The sequence below is a fragment of the Lactuca virosa genome, chromosome 5 (assembly GCF_052849685.1).
Source record: "Lactuca virosa cultivar CGN04683 chromosome 5, Lactuca_virosa_CGN04683_v6, whole genome shotgun sequence".
Classification (NCBI taxonomy): Eukaryota; Viridiplantae; Streptophyta; class Magnoliopsida; order Asterales; family Asteraceae; genus Lactuca; species Lactuca virosa.
In genome coordinates, this window is record NC_136430.1 from 343872534 (window position 1) to 343884023 (window position 11490).

The window sequence follows — 11490 nt, forward strand, 5'->3', positions numbered from 1 at the left end:
AGCGTCCAGAATCGCAGAAGCTCGACGTGACTTGTCGAGTTGAGGCCCAACTCGTCGAGTCTATTTGGAATCAGCACTTTCTCAAAACACGAAAGTCATCCAAAATTGTGTCTAGTTTTTAGAAAATTTTGAATCTCTTCAATCGGAGTTACGGTTCATGAGATATGGCCAAAACACTGACGAGGGGTCAAGCTGTCCAACAACATCCTTCTTTCTTCAAAATCCAAGATCCAAGCTTCCAATCGCCAATTCCGCTTCCTTTTCCATCCGAGCATGTCATTGTTGCTGAAAAATGAAATTCTAAACTAATTAAGCACCTTTTGTTCATTAAATGAGACAAAAACAACATAAAGTATTAAGATAATGCATGAATTATATGACTAAATATGCCCATATCAAAATGACAATTTTTACCATATACTAGCCTATAGGGTGTGGTTCCAATGGATGTCTTGAATGCGATTCGGAAGGCCTAAAGTGCATCATCCAATTCATCAGCCCAATCTTTTCTATTGCCACCCACCGATCTCTCCAAAATTCTTTTAAGTGCTCGATTTGTAATTTCACTTTGTCCATTTGTTTGTGGATGATATGGTGTCGAAAATCTATGGCGTACACCATATTTTTGCAACACTTTTGCTAGTTGATCATTAGCAAAGTGGGTTACCCTATCACTTATCAAAGCTTTTGGCACTCCAAATCTAGAAAATATTTTTTTTAAGAATTCTACCCCAACCCTAGCATCATTGGTTGGTAATGCTTGCGCTTCTGCCCATTTTGACACATAATCCACCGCCACAAGTATGTACTTATTGCCTTTGGATGAAGAAAATGGGCCCATGAAATCCACACCCCACACGTCAAAAATTTCACAAACTTGAATATTCCTTTGAGGCATTTCATTCCTTGCCGAAATATTACCCGTTCTTTGGCAAGCATCACATTCCCTCACATAGGTAGCAGCATCCTTGAAGATAGTAGGCCAATAGAACCCCGCATCAAAAACTTTCTTAGCAGTGAATTGCACACCATGATGTCACCCTGCCTGCCCATTGTGGCGATGCTCTAGAATGTCACGGATTTCCTTGCCAAATACATATCTTCTAATAATCCCATCCGCACAACTTCTAAAAAGATAAGGCTCATCCCAGATATAATATTTAATTTCTGAAAAGAGCTTCTTTTTCTGTTGATGAGTGAGCCCTTTTGGAAGAAAATCTCCTGCCAAGAAGTTTGCAATATCGGCATACCATGGCTCTTCCCCCATAATCACCATCAAGTACTCTTCTGGGAAGCTATCTTCAATGCCCTTGTCATCCATCTCATTGCTGGATTTTCTAGTCTAGAAAGGTGGTCAGCAGCTACATTTTCCATCCCTTTCTTGTCCTTGATCTCGATGTCAAATTCTTGAAGTAAAAGCACCCATCGGATTAACCTTGGATTTGCATCCTGCTTGGCAAACAAGTACTTAATAGCAGAATGGTTAGTAAACACAGTAGTTTTAGACAAAATTAAATAGGGACAGAATTTATCAAAGGCATACACTACGGTTAATAATTTGTTTTCCGTTGTGGTGTAGTTTTCTTGGGTCGGATTTAGGGTCTTGCTCGCATACTATATGGGTTGAAAGTACTTGTCAAGCCTTTGGCCAAGTACAGCTCCTAAGGCAAAGTCGCTTGCATCGCACATTATTTCAAACGGTAAGTTCCAATTCGGGGTGATAATGATTGGGGTGTTAGTCAATTTTTCTTTCAAAATCTCAAAAGAGGCTAAGCATTCTTTAGAAAAATTAAAAGGTACGTCTTTCAAAAGTAGTTGGGTTAAAGGTCTAGTAATTTTTGAAAAATCTTTAATAAAGCGGCAGTAAAAACCCGCGTGACCTAGAAAACTCCTAACACCCTTCACATTAGTTGGTGGGGGTAATTTAGCAATAGTGTCAATTTTCGCCCGATCCACCTCAATCCCCGCCTTGGAAACTTTATGGCCTAATACAATGCCTTCTTTCACCATAAAGTGACATTTCTCCCAGTTCAATACTAGATTGGTCTTTTCACACCTAGCAAGCATCAAGTCGAGGTTAGCAAGACAATCATGAAAAGAAGAGCCAAAAATAGAAAAATCATCCATGAATACTTCCATGAATTTTTCCACCATGTCATGGAATATCGCCTCCATACATCTTTGGAAAGTCGTCGGCGCATTGCATAACCCAAAGCGCATGCGTTGATAAGCAAATGTTCCACTTGGACAAGTAAAAATGGTCTTCTCTTGATCAATTGGGTCTATGGGTGTAAAGTCCTAAATCTGAGGATCCAAACCAGTGATCAAACAAATAGCAATCAAACAAAGTAAGAACAGAGTAGAAGAAGGATTAAAACAAGCATGCACACATTTATATCGCAAAAACGTCTAGTACACCTTGGATACACACACTAGGTCGTGAACGGACTGACCAACTTGCTACCTCCGACATAAGACTGACAGAACCCTATATATAGCAACAAGTTAACCGCAAACGGAGTTCACGGCCGTGAACAGGTTCACGGCCGTGAATACCCTTACAACCACAAACACCAAAACAAAAGAGCTACAAACACCCTGAATCTATCAAGACACATATACTCTATGAATGACTAGCCCAAGCCACATAGATGTAACCTTTCAGTCTCCCCCTTGGTTTGTGGCTAGCATTGACTCAGTCCTTCTCAATGATAAGCACATCTGACCTCCCCATGGCACCAAGCCACATCTTCTTCTGGATGATCTCTGTAACCATTTCAGTGTATTCTTTAGCTGCACTCTCAAAAATCTCTTCAGCTACCCGGATTTGATGTTGAGCCAGTTGGTGTATATCCCACTTTCCAAATTGAAATAGATCCCTCTTGTCAAACAAGCAAAAGCTACCATCTGGAAATTTGATGACAGCAGAAGCTGTGGATTCATCAAAGACCCAGTAAAGCATATTTCTCAGAGAACCATCGCAAAAATTCTGCAAAATAGGAATCTGTCTCACTTGATTAGTAGGTGGCCACAACACCGTCTTGAAAGGCTCGTTAGTCATTGGATCCAGTATGTGACGGTGTGTTTTGATGATGGACTTAGCAGTCTTTATATCAGTAAATCCCTTTTTTACTTGATTCTCCAGGAATAGCTTGAAATGAGTTGCTCGTGGATTATTGGATGGATTTGCAAAGGGAGCATTACCAAGTTCAGAGAGATCAACTCTTGTTCATGAGTTGAAATCATGAAAGTCCTTGTAATACTCCACATTTGAACTTTTACGTTTCACAATCCACATATTTAATCTGTCATGAAAACCCCACGACACAATTCCCGATCTATCACCATACTTGAGACCAAATCGTTTTTGTTAAAGATCGGTTACGGTGATCTGGGGTTGATCTCCATGAGCATTTTGATATGAATTCTTCTTGAATATCAATTATTGTTTCTTAGAAGACGTTGTCGGTTTGGCACGTATTGAAGAAGCTACGTGAGGAGCTTGAATTGGTTCTTTTTCAAATCGATCAACGATTTGAGTTGTTCTCATAGTGGGTGGGTCAACAGGGGGTCTTGAGAAGACTGGCCAGCTCTGAACTCTTCAACTAATGATTTGAACTTGTCTCCAAGTTCCTCTGTCGACTTTCTTTTTAAATCATAATAACATGCAGTTAGAGTCCCAAGATGTGTCTGCAGATATGAAATTTGCTTTGACTTCAGAGTAACATCTACTTCAAGCTCAGCGATTCGAACATCATGCTGTCCAATTAGGAGGTCCTTCTCTATGTTTTTCTGGTTGAGAACATCGATTTCTTCTCTAAGCTTGGACACTAAAGGATCATCATCCTCTGAATGGCCTTCCTCAATAGATATTCCTTTGGCACGAGAGGAAGGCATTGAACATTGTTGCTGTGCCAAATGCTTTGCAAGCCTCACAGAGGCAGCATCATGCGAAGGCCTTGGAGGAGACGATCCCTGAGTAGCTGATGTGCCTCCAGATTCATACACAGTGCTTGGACCTTCTTGGATTGGTTCGGGTGATGCAGCAGCAGTTGTTGTTGTTGTTGATTGAGTTGGCGGGGCTTGTTCCAAAATAAGTACTCCTGGCCTCAGATCATGTCGTCTCCTTTTCAACGGAGGCTGGGAGGTTTGAGTCATCATAGGATCACTCACAGATGGCATTGAATTCGGAATAGCATCATCAAGGGAGGAATCCCTGAAGTCGCATCCATATGACTTGAGGTATCAGTCATCTGTATGGAGGTAGGAGGCATCGTTTCTTGAACATCTTCAGCTCCCCCTATCTTCGTTGCTTGTTGAGCAACATCATTGATATTGTCAATGAAAGTGTTGAGTTCTGCATTTGATAAGAAACACTCATTGCTTTCGAAATTTAAAGGAATGTCATCCTTATAAAAACCCGAGAGATCAATATCATGATAAAGATCATCCTCATCTTCTTCATCATCATTCACAGCTACATTTTCCATCAAGCTCTCTTCAAACTCATCATTATCATCATCATCTTCTTCTTCCTCATCGTAGTTGCTTTGAACCTCCACGTTTGTCATCTGATCATGTTCCTCTGCCACGATTGCGACAGAAGGAACTCTTTCTTCTTCCTTTTTCAGAAGCAGTGATTACATCATCCTCAGATTCTTCGTATGCAGATGAGCTTTCAGTTGCAGATGAATCACTGACTTCTGCAAATTTACCAAACTTCACTAACGGATGTTTCCCTTCAAACATAAATTTTCCTTTTCTGTTTTTTTTATGAGACCAAAGGTTATGGAACCAAGAGACTTCAAATCAATTGTGTCTCCCCTTTTCTCAATTTCTGGATATTTCTTGTTAAAAATCATTTGAAGGAACCTTGGAAACATCAGAAATTTGTCTCTGCCCTTCCCTTCAATGTTGCCAACCATATAATTCAAGATGAGCCTTGAAAAATTGAAATCCAATCCCGCATCCAAGGCAACAATTGCTCCAGTGTTGTGCAACGAGACCTCGTCAGCCCCGGCTCTTCTTCCTGAAATGCAGCTAATGAAAACATGAACCAAAAACCTCCAATAGGGTGGAAGTAATTTCTTGATAATTGGTGGAAATACACCCTCATACCCCATAAGAGCTATGATTTCTTTGGTCTGGTCCAATGAAAGTTCGGTTGGAAAGCCTGACTGGTCATCGATCTAAAGAACTTCACGAATTACTTGCTCGGTGATCGAGACTTTCATGTTGTGTACAGTGGCAACCACTGAGATAACCTCACCATTTACTTTGAGTACAGTGGCAATTTCCCAGAATTGTTTCAATGGCTCTTGGAAAATAACCGGACTTGCGGTAAGAGCAAAAGTCAAGCAACACTCATTCAACCCATTGATCATGGATTTAAAGTCACAATGAGGAGCAGGTGCTTTTGAGGAAGAAGAAACTTGTGGATAAGATACTGGAGGCTGAACACTTTGCATGAATGGAATGGCATATGATGATGGTTGAGGAGCAGCAAACGACTGAACTTGAGGAGTGGTGAAGGATGAGAATGCATTGTTAGATTGAATCCCAAGATTAGCAGTGGAGTACGAATTGACGTGATTGATCTCCCTTTTCTTGTCATCCAGATCACACGCTTTAATAATTGCCATGGTTTCATCCAGACTCAGACGGTTAAGGTCCTTCGTCTTCTTAATCACAGACACGTTCATGTCCCATGACTTCGGCAGAGAATTGAGCAGTTTCTTATTTATTTCAGACCTGGTGACTAAGATGCCTGCAGAACTCATCTCAGTTGTTAAAGCAGTGAACCTCTACAATTGAACCTCAAGAGATTCTCCCAAGATATGATTGACCATGTTAAATTTTTGTCTCAGCATATCCTGTCGGCTTTGTTTCATATCCTCATTCCCTTCATAAACTTCTATCAGTGCCTCCCAAAGTGCTTTCGCAGACGTGTATTCATGAAAACCTTGAGCAATTTCTGGTGACAAAGCCATAGTAAGTGTAGCAAGTGCTCTTTCTTGTTGTTCAACTTTATCGAATTCATCATCGGTATACTCTTTGACAGCCTTGTCAACGATCGTTTTATCCGGAAGTGTGGTGGTGATTCTGATAGGTCCCTTCGAAATACATCTCCAAATTTTGAAATCTTTCATCTTGATATATTTCTCCGTACGATATTTCCATTCCGGGAACCCTTCAGCCGATAACAAACGGGGAATGCGAGTGGTAGTGCCCATAACAAAATCCAGTTCATGATGAATTGTTGAGTTTTGTGAATCCATTTTTTTAATTTTAATTAATTTTTTTAATTGATTAAACAAACAAGCTAAGAAGAAAAATATTAAAATTTTCAAATAATTAATAATGGGTTTACGGCCGTAATGAGTTCACGACCGTACACACTTCACCGCTGTACACAACGTTCACGGCCTTTCACGGTTAATGAAGAAATTTTCACAGTCAATGAGGGGAACACAGTCAGTAAAGGGATTACGGTCAAAAATGCAGTTCACTGTCAAAAGGACTTTGATTGGTTCACGGCCGTACACTTTATCACGACCGTAAAAGCTTCAACAAAGTGTACCGTAAACACTTAGAACAACCCATTCCAAGCAGATTTTGATCCCAACAGCTTTGAAAGTCGATCAAAAAAACAAGTATCCAGCAAATATACTCGAAATAACCACAGTAATGAAGAGGAACTTGTAGCCGTAAACACCAATCACGAGTTTGACACTGGACTTGCTCTGATACCAATTGTAAGGTCCTAAATCTGAGGATCCAAACCAGTGATCAAACAAATAGCAATCAAACAAAGTAAGAACGGAGTAGAAGAAGGATTAAAACAAGCATGCACACGTTTATATCACAAAAACGTCTAGTACACCTTGGATACACACACTAGGCCGTGAACGGACTGACCAACTTGCTACCTCTGACATAAGACTGACAGACCCCTATATATAGCAACAAGCCAACCGCAAATGGGGTTCACGGTCGTGAATACCCTTACAACCGCAAACACTAAAACAAAAGAGCTACAAACACCCTGAATCTATCAAGACACATATACTCTATGAATGACTAGCCCAAACCACATAGATGTAACCTTTCAATGGGGATTTGGAAATAACCAGAAAACCCATCTAAAAAACAATAATAGTTATGCCCCGATAAACACTCAAGCATTTGATCAATAAAATGGAGAGGAAAGTGGTCTTTGCAAGTGGCATCGTTTAACTTTTGATAATCGATGCACATCCGCCAACCGGTTACCGTTCGTGTAGGTATAAGCTTGTTCTTCTCATTTGTGACGACCGTCATCCCTCCTTTCTTTGGCACTACTTGAACGAGACTAACCCATGGGCTATCGGAAATGGAGTATATTATCCCTGCATCTAAGAGCTTGACGACTTCTTTCTTGACCACCTCTTGCATGTTCGGGTTTAAACGCCTTTGGTGTTGCACTCCCGACTTCGCACCTTCTTCAAGAATTATCTTATGGGAGCAATATGAAGAACTTATTCCTTTTATATCGGTAATTTTCCATGTGATGGCATTCTTCCTTTTCTTTAAAACTTGAACTAACTCTTCTTTTTCAGCTTTGGTGAGGTCGGAAGCAGTGATAACAAGTTTTTGATCACCTTCTTCGAGAAATGCGTATTCTAAATGTTCAGGCAAAGTTTTCAGTTCTAATTTTGTGTTTTGTACGATGAACATGTCGAGTCCAGAGAGGGGACTCGTCAAGTCCAGGCCAAAATTGTTGTCTTGTCGCGATTTTTCAAACGGACTCGTCGAGTCAGAGCCAGCGACTCGGCGAGTCGACCTTTCTACATTTCTAATTATTTCTTCATATTCAGACTCTTCAAGCATTCTCTTTATCTCCTTCAGGTCCCTTTCAGCATCAAAGTCATCTTCAAGGGCAATGGCGGGCTCGTTTGGGTGGTCCTCTTTCCATTCTTCCATTAGTTCTTCCAAAGTGTCCACCGAAAATGTCGTGTCATCACTGTACTTGGAATGTTTCATGGCTCGATCAACTCCAAATGAAACTGACTCATCTCCCACCCGAAGGGTAAGCTTGGATTCTCTCATGTCTACTATAGCACTTGCGGTGTTTAGGAAAGATCTTCCAAGAATGATCGTCACTTGGTGGTCCTCTTCCATGTCTAGCACGATGAAATCTGCGGGGAATACAAATTTATCAACTTTTACCAATAAATCCTCACATATTCCCCTTGGGAATGTCACAATCTTGTTTGCTAAATGAATTTCCATACGGATTGGTTTCGGCTCCGGAAGGTTCAACTTCTTAAAGAAAGAGTATGGCATGAGATTAACACTCGCCCCCGAATCCGCTAATGCATAACTAGTAGCTAGATTCCCGAATTGACATGGAAAAGTTAAGCTACTCGGGTCCCCCGTCTTCTTTGGTAATTTGTTCAACATTGCAGCTGAACAATTCTCATTAAGCACCACTTTGGGCACCTCTTCCAGCTTCTTTCGATTAGTAAGTAGCTGCTTTTAGAATTTTGTGTACTTGGGCATTTGTGCAACCGCTTCTATGAAAGGAATACTGATTTGGAGGGCTTTGATGTGTTCCATGAACTTTTGATAATCTTTATTCTGCTTTTCTTGTCTAGCTCGGCTTGGAAATGGAAATGGAGGTTGATAAGGTTTCAAAGGAGGATCAATTTTTTGTTCAGACTGTGAACTCGTCGAGTCCTTATCCCCGACTCGACGAGTCGGGTCGACTGTTTGGGATTTTGGGTTTTCATTTTGTTCCTCCTGCACCTCTTTTGTATTCTCATTCATTATAGGTGTAAGATGGGTAATTATCTTCCCACTTCTAGTCGTCACAATGTTGATTTGAGCTCCTCTTGGATTTTTCTTGATATTACTTGGAAGCTCACCCGGTGCTCTTTGATTTATTTGTAGTGCAAGTTGGCCCAGCTGTTTTTCAATGTTAAGTATAGAGGTCTGCTGATTTCTCATCATTGTTTGTTGTTCCTGATGGGTTTTTGAGCATTCTAACACTCCTAAGGTGTACATGCAACCCTAAATTCCTTGGATATATGTTTTCTCTATTATACATGCAAAATTTCATTTTCCAAGGTATTACCCTAACTAGCATACAAAACTTTGATACTTGGGTAATAAAACAAGTTAGATAACATACCTTTTGTTGTAGCTTGTTGCCCTTGATTGTATTTGGCCTTTAAGAACTTAGCACCAATAGTGTGAATGCCTCAAATGGAATCACAACACATGTAGGACAAAGGATGACATTTTAAGAGAGAATCTTGAACCCAAAATCGTCCATGAACTCCAAGAACTAGTAGTCTACGATTTTGTCTATGGAGTCACATATTTATGTGTGGGATTCCAAGGGTCATGGGTTAACCCTAATCCATACCCATGGGTTTATGATCCATGGTTCATGTGGCCCAACTCTTTATGTATCCATACATAAACTTAGTGCAACATGTATCATAAGCCCAACATATAAATATAACTAATTTACACAATTAGTCCCCTTTGATTTAATTAGTCTCTTTTGATCACTAAATTAATTCCAAACCAATTCTTGATCAATACCAATTAAATCATATGATCTCATATTAATATATTAGCACTTATAATATATTAATAAATCATAAATAACCTCTTCTCAAAAGTCCATCCTAAGTAATTGTCCTGATGATATGCAACCCAAATGGACCATGCTACTCTCGGGTCAAGTACATACCAATTATAGTTATGGACTTAGACACTAATCCAACAGTTCCCTTATTGCCGCATCGGTATCGTTGTGTCTTTTGTCGGATGTGGCTACAAATTGATTTAGCATGTCTTCAAGATCCATTTGCTTTTCTTGCACCGACTCCTCCTTTTGATAGAAACCTCTAGTTTTCAGCCTATACTTCTCCTCCTTTGCCTTCTTGTACTCGTCATATGGTAGCCACTTTTTTTTCGGTTTTCACCAATCCTCGTCGTATCTATCGCCACTTGAGTAACATACTTGCACTTTCCGGTTCCTATGTTCGTCTACATCACAATCTTTAGTGAGGTGAGGTCTGCTACAGTTTTCACATCCCACCCGGATGGCATGGATGAATTGATCCATCTTTGTCATTCTTCGGTCCATACTTTCCAATTTATCCATCATGGCTGCCATACTATCAGTGACTGAGTTCACCACCCCTCGAGCTGAGCCGTTCCTTGGATTATGATATTCTCTAGAATGCTTAGAGAATTCTTCAATTAGCTCCTTTATAACACCGGGATTTTTCTTCGTGAGTGGTCCTTGGGAATCAAGGAGTTGCCTAGTCGTCACGTTTACTCCATCATAGAAAATGGAGACCTCTTGTTGAATGTTAAGATCATGGTGGGGGCAATTCCTTAACAAGCCTTTGTACCTTTCCCACGCCTCATAAAGTGAATCTCCCACTTGTTGTTCAAAGTTTGCAATTTCCTTCTTCAATTTTTCTATTTTGGAGGGAGGGCAAAATTGATCTATGGATTCTTCACGCATTTTAGCCCATGTGGTGATAGACCCTAGAGGGAGTGATTTCAGCCAATCTTTCGCGGCTCCCTTAAATGTAACTGGTAGCATACGAAGCAAGACAGTCTCGCGAGGTAGATTAAGGATGTTGAAGTAGTCGGCTATGTCGTTGACCTCATCGATATGCTTTTATGCGTCTTCATGATCTTTCCCGTAGAATGGGATTTCCTTGAGTTGGGCGAGTATGTGACCTTTTAGTTCAATGTTAGCAGTTACTGGAATCGCGGGTTGCACGAGTCCCGGCCCGGTGTCGTCACGCATTCTTCTCTTGTACTCTCCCATGGGTATATATACGATGTCAGCCATGGTGTTTTCGATTTCGCCTTCTAGGTCGCTTCCTTCAAATTCAGATCCGCTTTCTTCCTTCTCGGTTTCATACTCGGTGTCCTCCTTTGTGTTGCTGGATTCTCTTACTTTCTTTCCCTTCTTCTTTCCAAAAACCGATTTGAGACACTTAAAAGGTGACTTCTTTGGGGTATCTCCTTCAGTCTTGTCCTTGTTCTTGCGAAAAACTGATTCCGGGTCTACAAGTGGTGGGAGTAATGTAGAGTTGGATCCTCGGGTCATAAACTCCCTGAAATAAAACAGAAAAATGTAAAATATGCTGGACTCGTCGAGTCAGTTCGACTGGACTCGACGAGTTCAAGGCTAAAACAGAAAACTAAGAAAATTTAAAACTGAAAAGCTAGTAACCTATACTATATAATTATCTACTGAAGATAATAACTTTATGCAAGATAAATCTCACACAAAGGATCGATAATACTAGCAATCGATATAACTATTAGAACCGTTCCCCGGCAACGGCGCCAAAAAACTTGATGTGTGTAAAATACACTAGTTTTAATCCTACTACTTCAAACACAAATAAACACACGAAAGGAAGTGTACCTATCGTTAGCAATATAGTTCAAGCAAGCAGGGTATCGAAC

At 40.4% G+C, this 11490-nt stretch overlaps 1 non-coding gene across 1 annotated transcript; it reads left to right on the plus strand.

The window, feature by feature from the left end:
* Positions 1-10373: 10373 nt before the first annotated feature.
* LOC145117994 (small nucleolar RNA R71) lies at positions 10374-10480 on the plus strand. The gene has a single exon (XR_013712981.1). It is a non-coding gene; the product is annotated as a small nucleolar RNA R71 (small nucleolar RNA).
* Positions 10481-11490: the final 1010 nt, after the last annotated feature.